Here is a 25,362-nt window from a genome sequence, read left to right as displayed (position 1 = left end):
ATCTTTGGACTGTGGGAGGAAACTGGAGCATCTGGAGGAAACCCATGCAGTCACAGAGAGAACGTAGAAACCCCTTACGGGGTTTGAATTGAACCTTAGTGGTGGGAATTGAACCCAGGTCACTGGTACTGTAAAGTGTTGTGCTAACCACTAGGCAACTACATCATCCTAAAATTCTCCACTTTTACTCACAATAATTTTAATAATTCAACAATAAATTGTGGTTGCTGTTTGGAGGTATGTCCCTACCAAAGGAGGTGTAAGGCGCTCCTTCCCTCTGCCGGCTTGCAGGTCACCCTTGGCCAAGGTGTAGCACCTGCTTAGACCCCCCCCCCCCAACGGCTTCCTCCCCCCCACCTCCCTCTCCGATCAGGGTCACGTGAAGTCTCGGGAGCAGGTGGTGGATGGTCGTATGAGCAGCTGGTGCATATCACAAGTCCTGGTTATGTGACCACCGACGCCAGGCGGACTGTCTCTGAGGAGTATTGATAATGGCTGCCGTCTTGTAAAGACACTGCCCAGAAGAAGGCAAAGGTAAAACATTTCTGCAGAAAAATGTGCCAAGAGCAATCATGGTCTCCATGGTTACCTGTGTCGTACGACACAGCACATTAATGATGATGTTGATGAAATTCCTTGGCTTTCTCACTGAAGGATAGTCTTTTTAAAAAGATTAGATTTATTTGTCATATGTTAATCAAAACATACAGTGAAATATGCTACTTGTGCTAAGATCTAACACAGAAGTATGGAAATACACTGGAGGTAGCATGCCCACAACTAACTAACCTAACTTGTAATGTGGGAGGAGACCGAAGGAAATGGACGTGCTCACAGGGAGTATATACAAACACCTTACAGAGAGCAGCGGGAATTGAAACCTGATCATACAGCAGGCACTATAAAACACTACCCTAACTGCTACACTACTGTGCCACCTACAGTATTGGTGAACGGGATGGGTTTTCAGTAATGACATCCTTACCTACAGGCATTAATCAGCCATTTGAAGATTTAAATATTAACTTGGAGTTTTACAATCACTGTTGCTGAGCAGTGGGAATGTTTTTCTCGTTTATTTATTCACTGTAGGTATAGAGTCACAGCATCATAGGGTCATAGCACAGAAACAGGGCCTTAGGCTGATCCAGTCCATGCCAAACTTACTCCGCCTGATTGCAACAACCTGCACCTGGACCATTGCCCTCCGTACCCCTCCCATCCATGGATTTATCCAAACTTCTCTTAGATATTCCAATGGAATCAGCATCCACCACTTCTGCTGGCAGCTCGTGTCACACTCTCACCACCCTGAGAGAAGAAGCTCCCCCTCATCACACACAAGATGCTAGGGGAACTCAGCAGGCCAGGCAGTATCTATGGAAAAAAATCGTGTCGATGTTTCAGGCCGAGATCGTTCGGCAGGTCCTGTACTTTTTCCCATAGATGCTGCCTGGCCTGCTGAGTTCCTCCAGCATTTTGTGTGTGTTGCTTGGATTTCCAGCATCTGCAGACTTCCTCTTGTTTGTGAAGTTCCCCCTCATGTTCTTCTTTAGCATTTCATCTTTCACCCTTAACCCATGACTTCAAGTTCTAGTCTCACCCAATCTCAGTGAAAAAAAGCCCACTTATCTTTACCCTGTCTATCCCCCTTGTACTTTTGTTTACAAATGTTAATAATTAAATTCCTATGCTTAGATTTGTCCATGCTTCTGGATTCTGAAATTACTGGTAGATACTCCAGGAAACAAAGATGCTAATCTCCTTGCCCAAGGTAGCACCAGTCAGCCGAAGAAGAGATAATGGCCAAATAGGGGTAAAAATTCACCCACAATACTGACTATACCCTCATCTAGTCTTATCCAAAATAGACGCCACAAGACACATTGAAACCAAGCAAGTTAGAAATCGACAGGATTGTTGTTTAGGATTCCTGACAACTGATTTGGAACCAGTCTGGGTGCCAAGGTAACATCAGAGTGTGCACATGTTCAAATGTATTATTCAGAGATTACAGAGCTAAGGCTGCTCTTATTTAACTAAGTGTGCTTGGCCTTATTTCATTTTGGGCTAACGATACGCACTTAATTAAAGGCAGCAGGCAATAATTCAATGCACAGTATGGAATGCTGGAAAAAGAATGTATGTGTTTTTTTCTGCACAGAAACAAAGAGGCTTTAAGTCACCAGCACCAGAAACCAGGCACATGGACGGTGATGTGGGAGTAAGGCACCTCCTTTATCTCAGAGGCAAGCAGCATGCGGCCCGATAATAACCATAACTGCTGCAAGCGGCCAGTGCTAATCACATTGCACCTCTCAATGAGAGACTGACATGGTGAGCGGTTAGCACTGCTCCAGCTTGCCCACGGTGCTTTAAGCCAGATTGCTTCTCTTAAAGGGAAAGGGGGAGGGCGGAGTTTCCATCCAAGGGCCCGAGGCATTGACTGGGATAGAGGTGGCAAAATGTAGGGAGCGTAGACCCACCAAATGGTGGAGAAAGTGAAGGGAAGGTGACATTATCTTCATTCATAGGCTTGCAGGAGGCTAGAGCAGGTAACCGCAAGCCGTGTAAATGGATGGCAGTGCAGGCCAAAGCCAGGAGCCAGATACCAGATGCTGCAGGTGTTTGAGTTAACCTTGTCCCTCTGCCTTCAGGTTGGACCTTCCAAAGTGAATCACTTCCCACTGTCCCGTATTTATCACCATCTGCCACTTCTCAGCCCAGCTCTGCATCCTGTCAATGTCCCACTGTAACCTACGACAGCCTTCTGCACTATGCACAGCACCACCCACCTTTGCGACATCTGCAGACCTCCTAGTACAACATTACTTTCTTGTCGAAGTCACTTATAAAAATCACAAAGAGCAAGGGTCCCAGAATAGATCTCTGCGGAATACTACCAGTCACGGGCTTCTGCTGCCACCCTCTGCTTTCTGCGGGCAAGCCAATTCCGAATCCACACAGCCAGGTTTCTTTGGATCTCATGCTGCCTGACTTTCCAGAACAGCCTACTGTGGGGAACCTTGTCAAAGACCTTATTAAATCCACAAACACCACAATAACTTCTCTACCTTCATTCATCTTGTTTTGTGTCTTCTTCAAAAAAGCCAATGAGTCTGCAACGTTGAGGGATCTATGGACGTTAACCTCAAGATCCATCTTTTCCTCCACGCTGCCCAAGAATCCTGCCTTTGCCCCTGTATTTTGCCTTCAAGTTTGACCTCCAAAGTGGATCGCTTCATACTTTTGTGGATTGAGCTCCATCTGCCATGTCTCAGGCCAGCTCTACATCTCGTCAATGACCTGTTGTAACCTGAGATGTCCTACACCATCCACAACACCACCAACCTAAGACCTGTCACGCGCCTCACAATCTAGGGATTGTTCTAGCCATACACACCCATCTCATAGTCCACTGTTCAACTGGAACAGCCAGAAACTACAAGGAAAAAGCATTTTCACTTTTCCTCATCCGCCCATCAGCTCCATCTGATGCCCCTCCTCCTTCCCTTTCTCCTGTCATCCACTCTCTTCACCTATCAAATTCCTTCTTCTTCAGCCCTTCACCTTTCACCTCCCACCTTCGTCATTCCCCTCCCCCAGCCACTCACCTACCCCTTCAGCTGGTCTCCCCTACCACCGGTCAGCTTGTGGTCCTTCCCCTCCCCCCACCTTCTTATTCTGGCTTCTGACCCCTTCCTTTCCAGCCCTGATGACCCAAAATGTTGACTGCTTATTCCTCTCCAAAGTTGCTGCCTGACCTGCTGAGTTCCTCCAGCACTTTGTGTGCATTGCTCAGGTACACAAGAGAATGCAGAGGTTGGAATCTGAATTTAAAAAGAAAAACTGCCAAAGGAACTCAGTGGATCAGGCCCCATTTGTGGAGGGAAATGGGCAATTAACCTTTCATCACTCTGTCCGTTCTGATATTCAAGACAATAGAAAGGCATACTGCATATCTTAAATCTAAAATGTACATTCAAAAATCTAAAATGTACATTCAATGGCCACTTTATTAGGTATCTAGTAGAGTGACCTTGAGCATATGTTCATGGTCATCTGCTGCTGTATCCCATCCACTTCAAGGTTTGACGTGTTGTGCATTCGGAGATGTTCTTCTGCACACCTCTGTTGTAACAGGTGGTTATTTGACTTACCCTCTCCTTCCTGTCAGCTTGAACCAATTTGGCCATTTTCCTCTGACCTTTGGCCATTTTCCTCTTTCCTCTGATGTTTTCTTCCACTGAACTGCCACTCACTGGATTTCTTTTTGTGTTTTTCACACCATTCTCTGTAAACTCTAGAGACTGTTGTGCATGAAAATCCCAGGAGATCAGCAGTTTCTAAAATTCTCAAAGCACCCCATTTGGCACCAACAATCATTCCATGGTCAAAGTCACTTAGATCACAATTCTTCCCTATTATGATGTTTGATCTGAACAACAACTGAATCTCTTGACCATGTCTGCATGCTTGTATATATTGAGTTGCTGCCACATGATTGGTTGATTGGATATTTGCACTAACGAGCAGTTGTACAGATGTACTTGATAAAGTGGCCTCTGGGGGTAGATAATGCTCAGTATTGTAAGAATTCAGAATATCTCCTAATTTCTGGCCCTTTTCCCTTTCAAATCTGCTGTAGCTGGAATGGAGCTAGTCACTGGTGGAAGGGTGATGTGGTGATGTAACAGTCATGTAACACTCCACAGTGCCAGCAATTGTGGTTCATTTCTCGCAACTGTCTGTAAAGAGTTTGTACACCTTCCCAATGACCATGTGGGTTTCCTTAGTATACTCCAGTTTCCGTTATTCATTAAGTACCTCCGCTCTCTCCTCCAGTTCCACACACACTTTTCTACTGTCACACTTGATTGATCCTATTCTCTCACGTCTTATCCTCTTGCTATTCACATACTTGTAGAATGCCTTGGGGTTTTCCCTAATCCTGTCTGCCAAGGCCCCTTCTGGCTCTCCTAATTTCATTCTTAAACTCCATTCTGCTGGCCTTATAATTAAACCATTTGTAGATTAGATTATGAGAACACTCAGTCCTGGTTTATTGTCATTCAGAAATGCATGCATGCATTAAGAAATGATACAATGTTCCTCCAGAGTGATATCACAGAAAAACAGGACAAACCAAAGACTAACACTGACAGAACCACATAATTATAACATATAGTTACAGCAGTGCAAAGCAATACCATAATGTGATAAAGAACAGACCATGGGCACGGTAAAAAAAAAGTCTCAAAATCCTAAGTTGATCGACTCCCAAGTCCCCGACAGCAGGTGGCAAAAGGAAGAAACTCCCTGCCATAAACCTCCAGGCACCGACAACTGCCGATGCATTGGAAGCACCCAACCACAGCCGACATTGAGTCCGTCCATCCGAAAGCTTCGAACCTTTGACCAGCCCCTCCGATACAGCCTCCCGAGCGCCATCCTCTGCTGAGCGCCTTCGACCTCGTCCCGGCCGCCGAAGCAAGCAAAGCCGAGGATTCGGGGCCTTCTCCTCCGGAGATTCCGGACCACACAGTAACAGCGGCAGCAAAGCGGACACTTCAGAGGTTTCTCCAGATGTTCCTCCGTACTCTCACATCTGTCTCCATCAAATCAGAATTGTGTACGGTCCCCTACTTGACAAATAACAGACATCACCACCGAAGTGGCAGCGCGCGCTGCGTCACGTCACCATTTTCCCCTCCTCCTCTAGATCTTTTAGATCTCTACCATGACCCAGTTTTTTGAACCTTTCATAAGCTCTTCTTTTCTTCTTGACTAAATTTACAACAGACTTTGTACACCATGGTTCCTGTACCCTACCATCCTTTCCCTGTCTGATTGGAAAGTACCTATGCAGAACTCCACGCAGATATCCCCTGAACATTTGCCACATTTCTTCTGTACTTTTCCCTGAGAACATCTGTTCCAAATTTATGCTTCCAAGTTCCTGCCTGATAGCCTCGTATTTCCCCATACTCCAATTAAACACTTTCCTAACTTGTCTGTTCCTATCCTTCTCCAATGCTATGGTAAAGGAGATAGAATTATGATCAAAATGCTCTCCTACTGAGAGATCTGACACCTGACCAGGTTCATTTCCCAATACCAGATCAAGTACAGCCTCTCCTCTTATAGGCTTATCTGCATACTGTGTCAAGAAACCTACCTGAACACACCTAACAAATTCCACCCCATCTAAACCCCTTGCTCTAGGAAGATCCCAATTGATATTTGGGAAATTAAAATCTCCCACTACGCCAACCCTTTATTATTACACCTTTCCAGAATCTGTCTCCCTACCTGCTCCTCGATGTCCCTGTTCTTATTGGGTGGTCTATAAAAAACACCCTGTAGAGTTATTGATCCCTTCCTGTTCCTACCTTCCACCACAGAGACTCCATAGACAATCCCTCCATGACTTCCTCCTTTTCTGCAGCCGTGATACTATCTCTGATCAACAGTGCCACGCCCCCACCTCTCTTGTCTCCCTCCCTGTCCTTTCTAAAGCCTGGCACTCGAAGTAGCCATTCCTGCCCCTGAGCCATCCAGGTCTCTGTAATGGCCACAACATCATAGCTTTATGATCCATTTAGAAATCTGATGGCAAAGAGGAAGAAGCCATTTCTAAAACATTGATTGTGTGTCTTCAGGCTTCTATACCTCCTCCCTGATGTTGGCAATGAAAAAAGGGCATGTCCTGAGTGGTCAGTGTTCTTAGTGAAGGATGCCAGTCTTGAGACATCACCTTTTGAAGACGTCATTGATGGTGTGGAGGCTAGTGCTCATGATGGAGCTGGTGGGGTTTACAACTCTCTGCATCTTCTTCTGATCCTGCAGATTGGAGCTTCCATAGCAGACAGTGATGCAACCCGTCAGAATGCTCTCTATGGTACGTCCGCAAAAATTTACTAGAGTCTTTGATGACATACCAACTCTCCTCGAACTGTTCATCACATATAGCCGATGGCATGCTTCCTTGTAATTACATCAGTGTGTTGGGCCCAGGACAGATCTTTGGAGATGTTGACACCCAGATGTCGTGTATCAAACAGCAGGCCACTAAAGAATCGTAGTGTTTGTCCCATCAATTACTGTATTACCAAAGACAGCTGCCATTTTGTCCCAACTTGCTAAGTGTCTGCTCTACTCTATTTTGTGTGGCACCATGTAGAGACCACTGTCTACATGCTGCATATAGTGGATCAGTGTCATAAGTTATTTGTCCAGCAGGTATTCCTGATTGCCTGGTATGCTTGCTATGGTGATCTAAATACAGGAGACCAAGGCATCAAGACACTTGGTATTGTCCTCTGTGATCCACGTTTATAGTCACACACCAAGCAATGAAATCTTGACAGATAAGATCATAAGACATAGGAGCATAGTCAAGCCACTTGGCCCATCAAGTCTACTCTGCCATTGTATCATGGCTGATTTATTATCCCTCTCAATCCCATTCTCCCACTTCCCCCCCATTAACTTTGATGCCCTTACTAATCAGGAAACTATCAACCTCCACTTTAAATATACCAAATGACTTGGCCTCCACAGCCATCTGTGGGAACAAATTCCACAAATTCACCACACTCTGGCTAAAGGTTATTCCTCCTCATCTCTGTTCAAAAGAGACATCCTTGTATTCTGGGGCTGTGCCCTCTGGTTAATGACTTCCCAATTATTGGAAGTATCCTCTGCTTGTCCACTCTATTTAGGCCCTTCAATATTTGATAGGTTTCGATGAGATCACCCCACCAAATTCTTCTGAAGTCCAACAAGTATAGGGCCAGAGCCGTCAAATGCTCCTCATACATTAACCCTATCATTCCCAGGATCCTTCTTGTGAACCTCCTCTGGACCCACTTCAATGCCATCATGTCCTCTCTAGGGCTCTGCACATTGTCAATGGGATCCTGTGCCACATGGAAGTCTATAAATTCTCAAGAGCTTATCCTGCTGTTCACAACCGAGTAACACATGTCACTGAGAAGATGCAATGACATGGCTGCGGATGACACCAAGGTTGCTGGAGTTGTGGGCAGTGTAAAGGACTATCAAAGAACATAGCAGGATTTAAATCATTTATAGATATGGGAAGAGAAGTGACAGATAGAAGTGTGAGGTATGGCACTTTGGTTGGTAAAAAAAGTTGGTAAACAAATATCCGGACCTGCCTCTGGGTTTTTTTGCACTACCTTACTTTCCATTTTTCTATTTTCTATTTATGATTTATAATTTAAATTTTTAATATTTACTATTGATTTGTAATCCAGGGAGTGGGAAGCGCAGAATCAAATATCGCTGTGATGATTGTACGTTCTAGTATCAATTGTTTGGCGACAATAAAGTATAAAGTATATAAAAAAAGGAAAAAGTATGTGGTTAATGGCAGACCCCTCAATATCACTGAGGTACAGAAGGACCTTGGGGCCCAGTCCAAAGTGGCTACACAAGTGGGAAAGGTGGTAAAGAAGGTGTTGGCAAAATTTCCTTTACAGATAGTGGTGCCAAGCATTAGAGTAAGGAGGCCATGCTGCAGCTCTGTAAAAGTTTAGTCTGACTATATTTGGAGTATTGTGTGCATTTCTGGTCCTCTGATATAGGAAGGATATGGAGACTGTGGAGATGCTGCCTGGATTAGAGGGTTTCACCTATAAGCAAAGCTTGGACAAGTGTGGGTTGTTCTCCTTTGTAAAGTGGAGACAGATTCGAGGATCCAATGAGAGAAACAGAAGACACATTGTGAATGGGCATATTAACTAAGTATTTATAAATGAACAGTGAAACACATAAACCGGGCATCTAGCTAAACAACAGCACACATAAACAACAACAAACTACAATACTCAACATTCAGTCACCCTTTAACTTAACTGTATTAAATCTCCCCACATTATAAATGAGCAACTAAGCATGCTACAAATTAATACTTAGCTAAACAAACACAGGGGGTCTGTCTACGTCTGCAGTGCTGGTCATGACCTCAGATTGAAGCGGCCCCTGGAGACAAAGGAGAGAAGCTGAGTCTCTTGCACACGCTACTCTTCTACCCGCAAGGTTCCCGGAACCAGAAACCGGCACCGTGGCGTGCAAAGCAACCAATGGGAAAAAGCGAGCGCATCCTTTAAACGGACCAATCAATGACTGACTGGCAAAAAAGCCAACATGACACCTCTAGAGGGCCAGAAGCTGAGGAGAGACTTGAAGGAGGTTTGTAAAACTATGAGAAGCATAAATAGGGTAGAAGGTCAGAACCTTCTCCCCAGGATAGATATGTCAAACACCGGAGGACATGTTTTTAAGGTTAGAGGGGTTATGTTTAAAGGCGACGTGTGAAGCAGGTTTTTTATGCAGAAAGTTGTAGATTAGGCAGCTTGTTAAAGTTTAAAAGGCTTTTAGATAGACACATGGTTATGGATCGATATGGATGATACACAGGAGGAGGACATTTAGTTTAAATTATAGGCACAAGTGTAGGCCAAATGGCCTGTCCTGTGCTGTACTGTTCTGTGCCTTTTGTTCTAAGACAAGATGACTAACTTTGACTTAGCCAACAATGGATTACAAACTGTAAGGTGTTGCTACTGGTTCCGCCTCTATCTTGGACAGAGCTCAATCTGTTGAGGTTCATGGCCACAACCGTTTTGACAGGCAATGCACTCCTTGCCCTGTAGGTACAAGAGGCGCACATCTCAACAGGACTTCCTTCCTACAACATAGACTGCTTCCTGCTAAGGTTCATGCCAAACTTCTTCCTGAGTACCCTGTTTATCACGGTCCTCCCACTCATTATCCAGCAGGTTGTCTGCCCAGAGCGACACACACAGCAGGTCGGGCAGCATCTATGGAGAGGAATAAATAGTTGGCATTTCGGGCCGAGACCCTTCATCAAGACTGGAAAGGAAGCAGGGGAAAGCTAGAATAAGTAGGTGGGGAGGAGAGGGAGGAGCACAAGCTGATTGTCTGCAGGGAGCTTTCCATTTACATCTGGCAGGCTTCAAGAGAGAGGTCAGCTAACAGACCGATCTTTCAGATTAGTTGGTTTAAGACACCTTTAAGCTATCCGATACCCCACAGACTTGAATAACTTCAAGGAACTCTACAAAGCACGAAACAATTTAAGAATCAAAATTACAACCAGTTAAAGCCAACAAGTGAATAGCCTGAAAGTAGTTGCTTATTGTTTTAACAGAACTAAACGCGTTCAGCTGTATAAGATTATAACGCGGCATTAAGTCAGCCTCCAAAATGGCAAGACTACCACAGACCAGCATGCAACCTGTCATTGTACCTACCTCATTCACCAATACAACATCTACTTCTGCACGTCTGATGACATTGAACAATATCAAAAAGCCCAGGCAATAAAGGAATTTTTTTTCTCCCCCATGGCTATACAAAACCAGGATATTATTCAGGATCTAAAATAAAATTAAAAAATGCAAAAATGAACTCAATCATAGGAGGGCAAACATCGATAACAAGCTTGTTATGGACTGCCCATTACCTGCGAAAGATGGTGGCTAGAGACATTGGAACCCTGCTGTCTCCATGGTAACAGCGCAACCCGGGCCTTATTGCTTGGCAAGTGCTAGAACAACAATGAAAGAACAGCGATATACACTCAATGGCTACTTTGAGGTACACCTGTACACTTGCTTGTTAATGCAAATATCTAATCGGCGTATCATGTGGGAGCAACTCAATGCATAAAAGCATGCAGACATGGTCAAGAAGTTCAGCTGTTGTTCAGACTAAACATCAGAATGGGGAAGAAATGTGATCTAAGGGACTTTGACTGTGGGATGACTGTTGGTGCCAGATGGGGTTGTTTGAGTATCTCAGAAACTGCTGATCTCCTGGGATTTTCATGCACGGCATTTCTAGAGGTTACAGAGAGCGGTGCGAGAAACAAAAAAAAAACATCCAGTGAGCTAAGGTGCCTTATAGATGAGAGAGGTCGGAGGAGAACGGCCAGACTGGTTCAAGCTGACAGGAAGGCGACAGTAACTCAAATAACCACAGCGGTGTGCAGATGAGCACCTCCAAATGTACAACAAGTCAAACCTTGAGGTGGATGGGCTAAAGCAGCAGAAGTCCATGAACATTGATAAATATGCTCGGTGGCCACTTCATTAGCTACTTCGTGTACCTAACAAAGTGGCCACTGAATGTATCCCCAGGAAGAGGGACATGTGACTTGGAAAGAAACTTACCGGTGGAGTTGTTCCCATTTGTGGAGAGAAAAACAGTTAACGTTCCAGGTCAATGGTTTTGATTAAATGGAGTTGTATAGGAATGAGAAAATAAACACTATCTGCCCTGAGCTCAACTTGATATACCCAGGCGGCATAAGAAATTAACCTTCTAATTATTCCTGGGCAACTTTATTAGTAATAACACAATGGTGTTTTAGCGGTTGGGATGATGAACAATGGGTGTGGTTTAATTAGCTTTCCTTCGGATTCTGCGCTTTGAGCTCAGAGCGTTGAGGGTTGACATTTGCAAACAGGCTCCTGCGTAGCATCGTCTCCATTGGTTATTGGTGTCAGGGTATATTAGCATTCAAGGTTAATTGAATATTTCAGGACTTTATCAAGAAGCTCAAAATTAAAAAAAAATAATTGTAATTATAGGTTCTAATTGGATGCTAATGATGCCTGAGTGGCAGGAATTTTTGTGTGGGTGTATTTTGCAAATGGTTCATGTCACAAACTTTGAAGAGCCTATTTCATTTGCTCCAAAGAGCAAAAAGGTGGCTTCCTTGATTTAATTAGCAGCATTATTCTTTTGATATCAAGAAACTGTTTGATTGCATAGGCGACACAGAAATGGAAAGCGTTCCAATTTAGGCCATTGTTTTCTTGACGTTCATTCTGATCCTGGTATTTGCAAGTGCTCTTGCAATGCTGTTAAAATTGCCCGAGAATTTATATCAGAGGCAAGGTGCAGAATCTACCGTTTAAAAGTTTAAAAGATTACTTGTGAGATAATAGTCATGGCTTCTGTTCAAAAATACCAGAAGTCTTGAGGTGCCTGACCTGTTTGGCAATAAATTATTTAAGTAGAAAAGTATGAAAATAAACTGATTTTCACACTGAGAAGCGATACTCAAATATCCACACTCGATCCAAGCACATTCTTATGGAAGGTAATTGACCCATTAGGGACTTTTCTGACTGAATGTATATTTATATGTGTTATAGCTTTAGGCAATGCATTCTCTATGGGTGTGAGTATCACAGTAGCTGTCCCTTTCTTATTGTGTACCTGGGTGGTATTCGTGGGCTAATTGATCAAGAAGACATCATGCCCAGACAAGCTTTGCACAACAGTAATTGTCCCCCCTCTTTCAGGAGTCTGAGAACAGCAGCTCTTGTTCAATGTGGTCTGATCAATGCCTTCTATGGCCTCAGCATTATATCCTTGCTTTTATGTTTTATTCCTCTGGAAATGAAGGTTAACATTGCATTTGCCTTCTTTACTACTGACTCAATATGCAGGTTAACCTTTAGTGTATCCTGCAGTAGGACTTCACATTCTCTTTGCACCTCCAATTTCTGAATTTGGCCCTCCCCATTTAGAAAATAGTCAATACCTTTACTCCATCTACCTAAGTGCATGACCATACACTTCCCTACGCCTTATTCCATCTACCACTTCTTTGACTACTGTCCCAATCATAGTCATAGTCAAACTTTATTGATCCCGAGGGAAATTGGTCTCCGTTACAGTTTCACCATAAATAATTAAATAGTAATATGTAAATTATGCCAGGAAATAAGTCCAGGACCAGCCTATTGGCTCAGGTGTCTGACCCTCCAAGGGAGGAATTGTAAAGTTTGATGGCCACAGGCAGGAATGACTTCCTATGACACTTTGTGTTGCATCTTGGTGGAATGAGTCTCTGGCTGAATGTACTGTGCCCAACCAGTACATTATGTAGTGGATGGGAGACATTGTCCAAGATGGCATGCAACTTGGACAGCATCCTCTTTTCAGACACCACCGTCAGAGAGTCCAGTTCCATCCCCACAACATCACTGGCCTTACCAATGAGTTTGTTGATTCTGTTGGTGTCTGCTACCCTCAGCCTGCTGCCCCAGCACACAACAGCAAATATGATAGCACTGGCCACCACAGACTCGTAGAACATGCTCAGCATCGTCTGGCAGATGTTAAAGGACCTCAGTCTCCTCAGGAAATAGAGACGGCTCTGACCCTTCTTGTAGACAGTCTCAGTGTTCTTTGACCAGTCCAGTTTATTGTCAATTCATATCCCCAGGTATTTGTAATCCTCCACCATGTCCACACTGACCCCCTGGATGGAAACAGGGGTCACCGGTGCCTTAGCTCTCCTCAGGTCTACCACCAGCTCTTGAGTCTTTTTCACATTAAGCTGCAGATAATTCTGCTCACACCATGTGACAAAATTTCCTACCGTAGCCCTGTATTCAGCCTCATCTCCCCTGCTGATACATCCATCTATGGCAGAGTCATCAGAAAACTTCTGAAGATGACAAGACTCTGTGCAGTAGTTGAAGTCTGAGGTGTAAATGGTGAAGAGAAAGGGAGACAAGACAGTCCCCTGTGGAGCCCCAGTGCTGCTGATCACTCTGTTGGACCCTCAATCTATCTAATGTAAGTCCTTCTGCAACGCTACCTGCTCTTCCAACTATCTTTGTACCATCTGCAAACTTGACAACAAAGCCACCAATTCTGACATCCAAATCATTAACAAAAGCATGAAAAGTAGTGGTCCCAACACCGACCCTGCGAAATACTACTAGTCACCATCAGCCAACCATAAAAGGCCCTCCTTATTGCCATTCTTTTCCTCCTGCCTCCTCTATCTTTACTATAATACCATGGGCTCTTAACTTGTTCAGCAGCCTCATGTATGACACCTCATCAAAGGCCTCTGAAAATCCAGGCAAATAACATTCACTGGGTCTCCCTTATCTTTCCTGCTTGTTATTTCCTCAACGAATTCCAACAGATTTGTCAGGCAAGATTTTTCCCTTAAGGAAACTATGCTGACTTTGGCCTATTTTATCATGTGCTTCCCAGTCCCCAAAACCTCACTCTTAATAATGGATTCCAACATCTTTCCAACCAATGAAATCAGGCTAACTGGCTTACTATTTCTTGTCTTTTATCTCCTTCCCTATTTATAGAGTGGAGTGACATTTGCAAATTTCCAGTCCTCTGGAACCATTCCATAATCTAGTGATTATTGAAAGATCATTACTAATGCCTCCACAAACTCTTCAGCTACCGCTTTCAGAACCCTGGAGTTAGTCCATCTGGTCCAGGTGACGTATCTACCATCAGATTTTTCAGGTTCCCAAGCGCTTCCTCCTTAGTAATAATCAGAACTAGAATCAGATTTAATGTCACTGGCATATGTCATGAGGTTTGTTAATTTTGCAACAGCAGTACAATGAAATGATACAAAAATATAGCAAAAAAACACTGCTACATTAGGTATATATATGTCTATTAAATAATTAAGTTAAAATAGGTTGTGCAAAAATATAGAAATTAGTTAGTGAGGTGGTGTCCATGGGTTTAATGTGCATTTAAAAATCGGATGGCAGAGGGGAAGAAGCTGTTCCTGAGTCGCTGAATGTGTGCCTTCAGGCTTCTGTACCTCCTTCCTGACGGTAACAACGAGAAGAGAGCGTGTCCTGGTTGGTGGAGATCCTTAATGATGGACACTACCTTCCTAAGGCACCATGCCTTGAAGATGTCTTGGATACTACAGAGGCTAGTACAGAACCCATGATAAAGTTGACTAATTTTACAAGTTTCTGCAATTTATTTTGATCTTGTGCAGTAGCCCCCCTCCCACCCACCCCCATACCAGACAGTGATGCAGCCAGTCAGAATGCTCTCCACGGTACATTTGTAATAGTGACTACACTCACTTCCGCCCCCGATTCTGTCAAATTTCTGGCATGCTGTTGGTGTCTTCCACAGGAAAGAATGAAGCAGAATAATTATTCAGTTCATCTGCTATTTCTTTGTCCCGCAATACTACCTCTCCAGCATCATTCTCCAGTCATCCAATATCCAGTCTTGCCTCTCTTTTACTCTTCATATATCTGAAAATAATTTTTGGTACCCTCTTTTATACTGTTGGCTGGATTTCATATTTAATCTGTTCTCTCCTTACTGTTTTTCTGTTATTTTTAAAAGTTTTCCAATCTTCTGCCTTCCCACTCATTTTTGCTCTATTATATGCCCTCTCTTTTGTTTTTACATTGCATTTGATTCCCCTTGTCAGCCGTGGTTGCCTCATCCTCTCTTTAGAATGCTTCTTCTTCTTTGGGATGTACTGAATCTGCATCTTGTGGGTTTAATGGAGCAATATTATTGGTATTCACTATATCAATGTGTGGTAATACATTTGTAAAGGAGACACAAAAGACTACAGATGCTAGAGTCTTAAGCAAAAATCGAATTGCTGGACGAACTCAGTGGATCAGGAGCTGGCAGAGAGGTCTGCTTTCTTATCAATTCCTCATGGTGCTCAGACGTGGAGGTGTTAGTAAGTTCTTGCTTATCAAACTCATAATATCTAAAGGTGAAGTGCTGTCCATACTCCCTGCTGGGAATTGACTCCAGCTTTCCCAGCAGCAGTTTACCCTTCCATACCAGGTGGATGTGAAGATTGAACAATGAACTATCCTTTATCAATAGCCTTGAAACAGAGTCTCTAAGGCATTGCCGATCATAGAAACATAGGACATAGAAATCTACAACACCTTACAGGCCCTTCGGCCCACAATGTTGTGCCGACCATGTAACCTACTCTAGAAACTGTCTAGAATTTCCCTTCGGCACAGCCCTCTATTTTTCTAAGCTCCATGTACCTATCTAAGAGTCTCTTAAAAGACCCTATTGTATCCGCTTCCACCACCACCACCACTGGCAGTGCATTCCACACACCCACCGCTCTCTGTGTGAAAAACTTATCTCTGACATCCCCTCGGTACCTATTTCCAAGCACCTTCAAACTGTGCCCTCACATGCTAGCCATTTCGGCCCTGGGAAAAAGCCTCTGGCTATCCACACAATCAATGCCCCTCATCATCTTACACACCCCTATCAGGTCACCTCTCATCCTCCGTCGCTCCAAGGAGGAAAGGCCAAGATCACTCAACCATAGTCAAAGATGTGAGCCAGGCCAACCTCAAGAGTGTGGGACCAAAGTACTATCAACACGTCTCCAGTCCCACCAGGAGCCCAAACACTCTTGATCGCTGCCAGTATGTACCACCCGATCCAAGGGCAGCTTCTGCCCCAGTGATGGCAGAGTCTTGAACGGACCTTTTGTACTCTAAATCTTCAAATCTTGATTTCCCTGCCTTCCTCATCATAGCCCTGGCATATTATTTGTCTATTTGCACTTTCCTTTGTCCATAACTGCAACATTCTATCTTTTATTTTACTGTCTTGATGTAATTATTATGGCATGATCTGTCAGCATGATATATGGAACGACGGGTTTTCTCTACACCTCAGTCCATGTGACAATGGTACACCAATACAAATAAACAGACAGTCGATGATTCAGGTCAAGACCCTTCTGCACTGGGACTCTTGTAACTTAATTTTCTAAGTTTAGTGGGAAATATAGTTAGTTATGAGAGCTTCAATTGAGCAATAGGAGCATAACTTGCAGATAATCTTAATCTCAAAGATATTAAAGATTAGCTTTATTTGTTACATCAAAACATTGAACAATACAGTGAAAAGTGATGCTCGCGTCGATGCCCAATACAGTCCAAGGATGCGCAGGCGGGTGGCAGCAGCCTACAAGAGTCGTCATGCTTTCCAGCACCAGCATAGCATGACCACAACTGACTAAACATTTTTGAATAGTTAACTTGATTAGTTGGATTCAAAATCATTTCATGACATTTCCAGTACTGAAAGGTACTTAACACAAGTCATTGAGTTAAACACAGTCTCTTGTATATTTGGAGACATGAGAGACTGCAGATTATTCAGGAATCAGGATTTAAGGTTATTTAATGTCATTTACAGCACACAAGTGTAAAGAATAATGAAATAATTGTTACTCCAGATCCCATGCAGCACAGAAAAAGATTTTTAAAAATCACTATATACTGTATATAAATACATAAGATAGCTTACTTGGTAGATACATTGGTTGTATGTCCATAACGTGGTGCTAGGCACAGGAGTGTCTATAAACAAAATGACTGACAGGAAATGATAAAATCATGGTGGTGGAGGGTGTGGAGTGGTGGGTTAGCGGGTGGAGGTGTTGATCAGCCTTACTGCTTGGGGAAAGTAACTGTTTTTGAGTCTAGTGGTCCTAGTGCAGATGCTACGTAGCCCTCTCCCTGATGGGAGTGGGACAAACAGTCCATGATCAGGTTGGGTGGGATCCTTCATGATGTTACTGGCCCTTTTCTGGCACCTGTCTCTATATATGTCCTTGATGGTGGGTAGGCTAGTGCCAGTGACACGTTGGGCAGTTTTGAGGATCTGCAATAGAGCCTTCCTGTCCGCCGCAATGCAGTTTCTGTACCATACAGTGGTGCAGCATGTTAGGATGCTCTCCACCGCACATCTGTAGAATATTGTGAGCACAGATATGCGTAGTTAAGTTGGCATAGAGTGAAACATGTTTGCTATATCCAGTTCCCTGTTAAAGCTCGGCGGGAGGAGAGAGAGCAGCACGCCACGCGTGCTCAGCCGTCGGTGAAAAATGATATCGTATCCATTAAATAGGGGCCATGGACAATTCTGATTTGATGGAGATGGACGTGAAAGCACAGAGGAACATCTGGAAAAATTTCTGAAACGCTCGTTTGCTGCTGTCATTACTGCACGGTCAGGAATCTTTCGGAGGGAAGACCTCAAAATCCCCGGTTTTGCCCGCTGTTGGCGACCAAGATGGAGGTCGAATTGTTTGGACAGAGATGGCGCTCAGTACTCGGTGTCGGAGAGCTGATCAGAGCTTGAAGTTTTCGGATGACTCAGAGTCGGACCGTGGTTGGGTATGGCAGGGAGAGTTTTTCTTCCTTCTCCCATCTGCGTGAGATGTGGGACATTTGAGAGACTTTGAACTTTTACTGTGCTCATGGACTTCATCAAGTTATGGTATTGTTGCACTACTGTAACTATATGTTATAATGATGTGGTTTTGTTAGTTTTTTTCAGTCTTGGTCTGTCCTGTGTTTTGTGATATCACACCGGAGGAAATATTTATTAATGCATGCATTACTAAATGACAATAAAGGAGGACTGCTTGTGTTCATAATCTAATATAACAGATTTGGACCGGGGAAAGTAACACCGATGATGTGAATGGATAAAATGCAGCTAATGGCGAATGTAAACATGTACTGAAGGGAAGTGTGAGAATGAGGGAGAGAAACAAAAATACTTGGAGAAGACCCGGAGCTTTTCAGCCAAACTGTGGCCGTTACTCAGCCGAAAATCACAAGGTCAAAATAGAAACAGCCAAATCTCCGACAAAAATTTGTGACCACAAGTCCCTACAGAGGATTGTGAGAACTGCTGAGAGAATCACTCGGGTCTCTCTTCCACCCATCAGAGATATTTACCAGGAGCACTGCTAATGCAGGGCCCTTAACATTGTCAATGAGCCTTCCCATCTGCCCAACAATCCATCAGGCAGGAGGTACCAGAGCATTAGGACAAGGACTGCTCGGATGGGAAACAACTTCTTCCCCCAGGCTGTGGGATTACTGAGCTCCCTGCCGCCACCCAGGTCTCATCACTTATGAAGCACCAGCAGTGTTATGCTGTTTACTTTGTATCTCGTATCATAAATGCACCTTAGGCTAACTGTCAATCTTCTGGAATATATTTTATTATTTGTTAATTTATTTACTGTAATATTACTTTATGTGTTGTGTGTGAGTTATGTGTACTGCATTGTGCACCTTGGCCCGGAGGAACTTTGCTTTGTTTGGTGGTATACACGTACGTGGTTGAATGACAATAATCTTGAACTTGGATTTGATGTATCTCAGGAAGTCCTGAAGCACTTTACAAACCAATGAAGTATAATTGAAATGTAATTAATTCCACGATATGAGGAACACAGCAACTGATCTGAGCATAACATGCTGTAACGTGCTTAGCTCCCTTATACCTATCACCGTGTGAAGTACAGCTCCAATGCCATTTTTAAATTTGCTGACGACAGCACTGTGTTGATCAAATCAGAAGTGGTGACAAATAGGAAGAAGCTGGAGGTCCGTCAGCCAATCCTCATCAGGGGACCAGAGGTGGAGAGAGTCAGTAACTTAAAATTCCTTGGCTTTATCACATCATAGGATCTGCCCTGGGGTCAGCATGTAAGCGGCATCACTAAGTAGACAGCATCCTACTTTCTTAAAAGTTTACACAGATTCAGCAAGTCATCTAAACCTTTGACAAACCTCTATAGATGCCCAGTGGAGAGAATCCTGGCTGGTTACGTCACGGACTGATATGGAAGCACCAATACCCAGCAATGAAAAGGCCTAACAAAGCACAGGCCAGTTCACCACAGGCAAAACCTCCCCCCCCCCCCATTGAGCACATCGACAAGGAGCACTGGCACAAGAAAACAGCATCCATCATCAAGGAGTTCCACCTTCTCGGCCATGCTGCTGTCAGTAGGGAGGTACAGGAGTTTTAAGTCCTACATCACCAAGCTCAGGAACAGTTATTACCCCACAACTATCAGGCTTCTGAAGCAGCATAACTTCATTCATCTCAACTCTGAACTGATTCCACAACCTATGGACTCACTTTCAAGGACTCATGTTCTCGGTATTATTTATTTACTTATTTATGTTTTTATTCGCTCAGTTTGTCTTCTTTAGCACATTGGTTGTTTGTCTTTGTGTGTAGCTTTTCGCTGATTCTATTGTACTTCTCTGTTCTACTGGGAATGCCCGCAAGAAAATGAATCTCAGGGTAGCATATGGTGACATATACGTACTTTGATAAGAAATTTATATTGAACTTTGAGCTATGAACTACTGACAATGAGAACATTTTTGGTAATGGAGGTTAACAAGTCGATCTTGATTGTGATATTTCTGAGACTGAAACACCAGCATTAATGTAGATCTCGCCTTTGTGAAGTACCAGTTGCAGGCAAGTTGGGGTATAATGAACAAAGCAATATTAAAGTTTCAAGGATTAATTAACTTTATTTACTTACTTATTTTATTTAGAGATGAAGTGCAGAACAGACCTTCTGGCCCAACGAGCCACACCACCCAGCAACCCGCCTATTAACCCTAGCCTAATCACAGGGTCATTTACAATGACCAATTAACCTGCTAACCAGAACGCCTTTGAACAGTGAGAGGAAATCGGGGCCCCCAGCGGAACCTCGTGCGCTCGCAGGAAAAACGTGTGAAATGTCCTACAGAAGATGCCAGAACTGAGCTCCAAACTCCAACACTCTGACAGTGTCACGCTCACTGCCACATTTTACTGTGGTGCTCAGATTTTCGGCAGATTCCGGTGAATCATTCATAGGATGATAAATCAGTTGCTGGAGAAGCTTTGACTTCACATTCACTGGGACTAATGCAAAAAAGGCCTCTAATGAGCAATTATTGGTTCACTGTCTCACCCTCAAGCTTTACGTGTATGTGGAGATATGTAGCTGATTGTGTAGGCCGTAGGTACCTACGTCACATTGTTCACCTCATTTTTTTGCCGGCCTCCCTCGCTGCATCGCTGATGTAAGCTGCTTCTGCTCTCCAAGACACGACACAGACCACGAACCTCTGCCCACTTGCGGGCAGGTACGGCTGCAAATCACCCGGCAGCAACGATCTCATATTACACATCGAAGAAGCTTGGAGAGATACAACCGCCGAGGGCCTGTAAAGCTTTATTAGACACAAACCACCGAGAGGCAATCACTTCCGCAAGCACCGTCACACATTTAAGATTTTTGAGGAAATCAGACGGAGCTGAGAAGCCTGCGCACAGCTGTTGAGGAGAACAATCACTTGGGAAGTTTGTGTGGGGGGAGCATCCGTAGGCGGAGAATTATTCCTGATGGGAATGCAATGCTCATTAAGTAATTGAGATGTAGCACAGCAGCAGTAGAGAGAGGGAAGAGAGAGAGAGAGACTGAGAAACAGATGGACTGAGATAGAGGGATGAGAGGGGAGAGAGAGTGAGACAGACAGGCAGATGGATAGAGATAGAGAAGGGTGAGAGGAGAGCTGAGAGAGAGACACACACACACACACACATACTGAGAGAGACAGTGTGAGAAGGGAGAGAGAGAGAAGGACAGACAGACAGAGGGGGACAGAGACAAAGAGGGGTGAGAAAGACAGACAGACAGACAGACAGAGAGAGACAGAGACAAAGGAGTGAGTGGCGACAGAGAGATAGAGAGACTGAGACAGACAGGGTGAGAAGAGAAAGAAAGAGAGAGAAGAGAGGAGGGAGAGAAGGGAAGAGGAGAGAAGATCAAAGACAATAGTTCTCTTAAAGTTGAGTAGAGACAGTTAATGGCAATTAACAGTGACACCAGTTATTGAGAAAGAGAGAGTGGAGAGGGAGAGAAAGAGAGAGAGAGAGAGAGAGAGAGAGAGAAAGGAGAGGGAGGGGGAGGGAGAGAGGAGTGACAAACAAAATTGTTCTTTTAAATTGAAGTAAATAATATTAGTGTACAACTGTGGTGCCAGTTCTTGGGGGAGAGAGAGAGGGAGAAAGAGCGAGAGAGAGAGAGAGAGAGAGAGAGAGAGAGAGAGAGAGAGAGAGGGTGAGAGAGAGGGAGGGAGGGAGACAGAGAAGAGAAGGTCAGAGAGCTCATTACTGGGGTGCTATTTACCAGGAGCTGGGGGTCGGGCGGGAGGTAACGGACACTGTAATGCCCAAAAAGTGAACGGGTGTGAGGAATAATGTGTAAAACAGCGTCAGGAAAGTGATAATAGTTTGTAGCCATAACAGGATCATTGGAATGGAAATGACACGTGGAACCCTTGTCTGTTACAGAGCAACCTGTGCCCATCTCCTGCCCTCGCAGTACAAGATGCATCTGGCGGAGTTGGAACTGTCCTCCTCCAGTAATCCCCGAGCAATTCATACCAAGTTGTTCACCTTTTCACTCAGTGCGAAAGGCCCGTGCCCTAAGGATAACTGGCATTCTTCCGAACCTCCTGCTATGCACTTCCAGTGCTTTCTGAGTCCTTTCAAATTTGTATTATGAGCTGCGTTTTCTGCCTGTAAATAAACCGCTGACAAGGAATCTCAGTGAGCAGCTGACAGGTGCAGTATGCTGTAAAACTGAAATGTAATGGATGATATATAACAGCCATCTCCGCAAGGCAATGAAAAGGCACTAAAAACAGAAAGAGTATGAAACACTTGTATCTAATGCACTCCTTCACCCTCTCGTGTTGTTCAGTCCTATAAAAGAGCTCACTTATCTTCCCGCTTCCCAGAGCTGTAACCAAAACATTAAATCTGTCTTTTCTGTTTACAACTGTGTGTGTGTGTGTGTGTATGTGTGTGTGTGTGTGTGTGTGTGTGTGTGTGTGTGTGTGTGTGTGTGTGTGTGTGTTTCAAGCCTTTTCTGGTTTTATTGAAGATTACCAGCGATTGCTACCCTGTATTCTGCTTAAAGCTGAGCGTATCTGTTGTAACATCTGAAAAGGGTTTTGTTTGTACAATGAGGGCAGTGTTACGCCGTAACCGCCCGTGTGGAGAGGAGGAATGCGTACAGAGGGGAGGAGTGAGTGTGGGGTGGAGGAGGGTGTGTGAGGAGGAGGAGGTTGTGTGAGGAGGAGGACGAGGAGGGTGTGTGAGGAGGAAGAGGTTGTACAATGAGGGGGAGGCTGTATGAAGAAGAGGTTGCATGAGTTGGAGGAGCGTGTGAGGAGCAGGAGGTTGTGTGAGGAGGAGGTTGAGTGAAGAGGAGGTTATGTGAGGAGAAGGAGGATGAGGAGTGTATGAAGAGGAGGAGGATTGTGTGAGGAGGAGGTTCTGTGAGGAGAAGGAGGTTGTGTGAAGAGAAGGAGGAGATCGTGTGAGGAGGAGAGAGTGTGTGAGAGATGTGTGTATGTGGAGAGGTGGAGAGTGTGTGGAGGGGAGGCGAGTGTGTCACGAGGAGGTGGCTCTATATTTTCTGTGACAAGGTAGAGCCCGATGAGTACTGTAAAGCTGACCGCCAGCTCCACATCGCCCAGAATGTGCCACAGGTTGAGGTAGAGTGCACTCACAACTCCACACAAACAAAGACAAAAGGCTTGCATTCCTGAATCATCTTTTACATCCCCTTCAGAACGCCCTCAAGCACCTGCAGCCATTAGCATGCTTTAGAAGGAGAGTTCGCCACTGTAGTGCGGAAATCTGATCGTAAACACAAGAGATTCTGCAGATGCTGGAAATCCAGAGCAACTCACACAGAATGCTGGAGCAACTCAGCAGGTCAGGCAGCATCTATGGAGAGGAATAAAGAGTCGACGATTTGGGCCGAGACGTTTCGTCAGGACTCTGATCATTTGATGATATCAGAAATCTAATAATGGTTAGATGAGCTGATCTACAGGAATTATTTTAATTAACCGAAATAAATATATTTACAAGAATAAACACAACATCCTTTCAATCTTACTTTCATTGACAATACATTCAGTGTTAAATTACCTAGTTTAAAACCAATCGAACCATTGCCACTCATGTGGCCTCCTGGGGTGGTACACTACCACAGTAACTGAGGATCTTCCTCATCCAACCCAGCCTCCCCCTGTCCAGTAGTGGAAGAACCCTATATATTGGGCTTTCCCCACCGAGTCCTCATGGTGGCTGTACTGGGCTTACAGGAGTATTGAATGAGGGACCAATATTGACCAGGCCACTGGAGTGAATTCCTACTCCCCTATTCAAGTAGGTCCTTGGGCCTACTAACCTTAAATCAATATTGACCAGGTCCCTCGTTTCATGTAGATCCTTGGGCCTAATAACCCTAAATCAGTATACCAATATTGACCAGGTCCCTCGTTTCATGTAGATCCTTGGGCCTAATAACCCTAAACCAGTATACCAATATTGACCAGGTCCCTCGTTTCATGTAGATCCTTGGGCCTACTAACCCTAAACCAGTATTGGCCAGGCCCCTAGTTTCAAGTAGGTCCTTGGGCCTGCAAACCCTAAACCAATATTGACCAGACTCCTCGTTTGAAGTAGGTCCTTGGGCCTACTAACTCTAAACCTACTGCAGATAACTACTATCATGCCATGGAGTCATAGAGCTACACAGCATGGAAAATAGGCCCTTTGGCCCAACTTGTTTGTACTACCACTACTTACTAATAAATCTAACCCTACCCCTGATCTTTTATGTCCCCCGACAGTCATGTGGATTGATCGTGTGGATAGCCAGAGTCTTTTCCCCAGGGCTGAAATGGCTAACATGAGGGGTATAGTTTTAAGGTGCTTGGAAATAGGTACTGAGGGGGTGTCAGGGGTAAGTTTTTCACACAGAGAGCGGTGGGTGTGTGGAATGCACTGCCGGCGGCGGCGGTGGAAGCAGATACAATAGGGTCTTTTAAGAGCCTCTTAGATAGGTACATGGAGCTTAGGAAAATAGAGGGCTAAGCAGTAGTGTAATTCCAGGCACTTTCTAGAGTAGGTTACATGGTCGGCACAACATTGTGGGCCAAAGGGCCTGTAATGTGCTGTAGATTTTCTATGTTCTATGTTCTCTGACAGTCATGAAGAAATACAGCAGAGATACAGGCCCATTGGTCAAAATCTTCCATGCCAACCAGCTTCCTCTACATTTGGCCCATATCATTCTAATCCTTACCTATCCATGTAGATGCACAGGTACAGGGATAGAAAAGGTTTAGAGGAAAATGGGCCAAGTGTAGGAACAGGAACAAGCTTGAGTGGGCATTCTGATCAGCATGGTTGAGTTGGGTTGAAGGGCCTCTTCCTTTGGTGTATTACTCAGATTCTGTCTAGCTCTCCAAATGTCTTTTTTAAATATTTTAATTGTAATCCTTTCTACCACTTGCCTGGCAGTTTGTTCCACATACCAACTAACCTCCATGTGAAAAGTTGCCCCTCAGGTCCCCTTTAAATTTCTCCCACCTCACCTTAATCTTATGCCCTTTAGTCCTAGACTCCTCTACCTTAGGCCAAGGACAGCGGCCATCCATCTTATCTATGTCCCTCATGATGAGAGGAAGGATAGGGATTCACGCTGCTTACTCAGTCAAAGGAGAGCATGCCTGAAGCAGCCCTGCCTCAGTGCTGGATACGCAGGAGCAGTTATCTGCTCTTGAGTAGTTTGTTCGTCTGATTTTCCTCGTC

At 44.3% G+C, this 25,362-nt stretch overlaps 1 long non-coding RNA gene across 1 annotated transcript; it reads left to right on the top strand.

Moving 5' to 3' along the window:
* Positions 1–451: 451 nt before the first annotated feature.
* LOC140204598 (uncharacterized) lies at positions 452–20,319 on the top strand. The gene is made up of 3 exons (XR_011887681.1): positions 452–534; positions 2,165–2,249; positions 20,247–20,319. It is a non-coding gene; the product is annotated as an uncharacterized lncRNA (long non-coding RNA).
* The last annotated feature ends 5,043 nt before the right edge of the window (positions 20,320–25,362 follow it).

The sequence above is a fragment of the Mobula birostris genome, chromosome 10 (genome assembly GCF_030028105.1).
Source record: "Mobula birostris isolate sMobBir1 chromosome 10, sMobBir1.hap1, whole genome shotgun sequence".
Classification (NCBI taxonomy): domain Eukaryota; kingdom Metazoa; phylum Chordata; class Chondrichthyes; order Myliobatiformes; family Myliobatidae; genus Mobula; species Mobula birostris.
The sequence above is the reverse complement of the archived record's forward strand: the minus strand, read 5'-3'. Positions and strand labels throughout refer to the sequence as shown.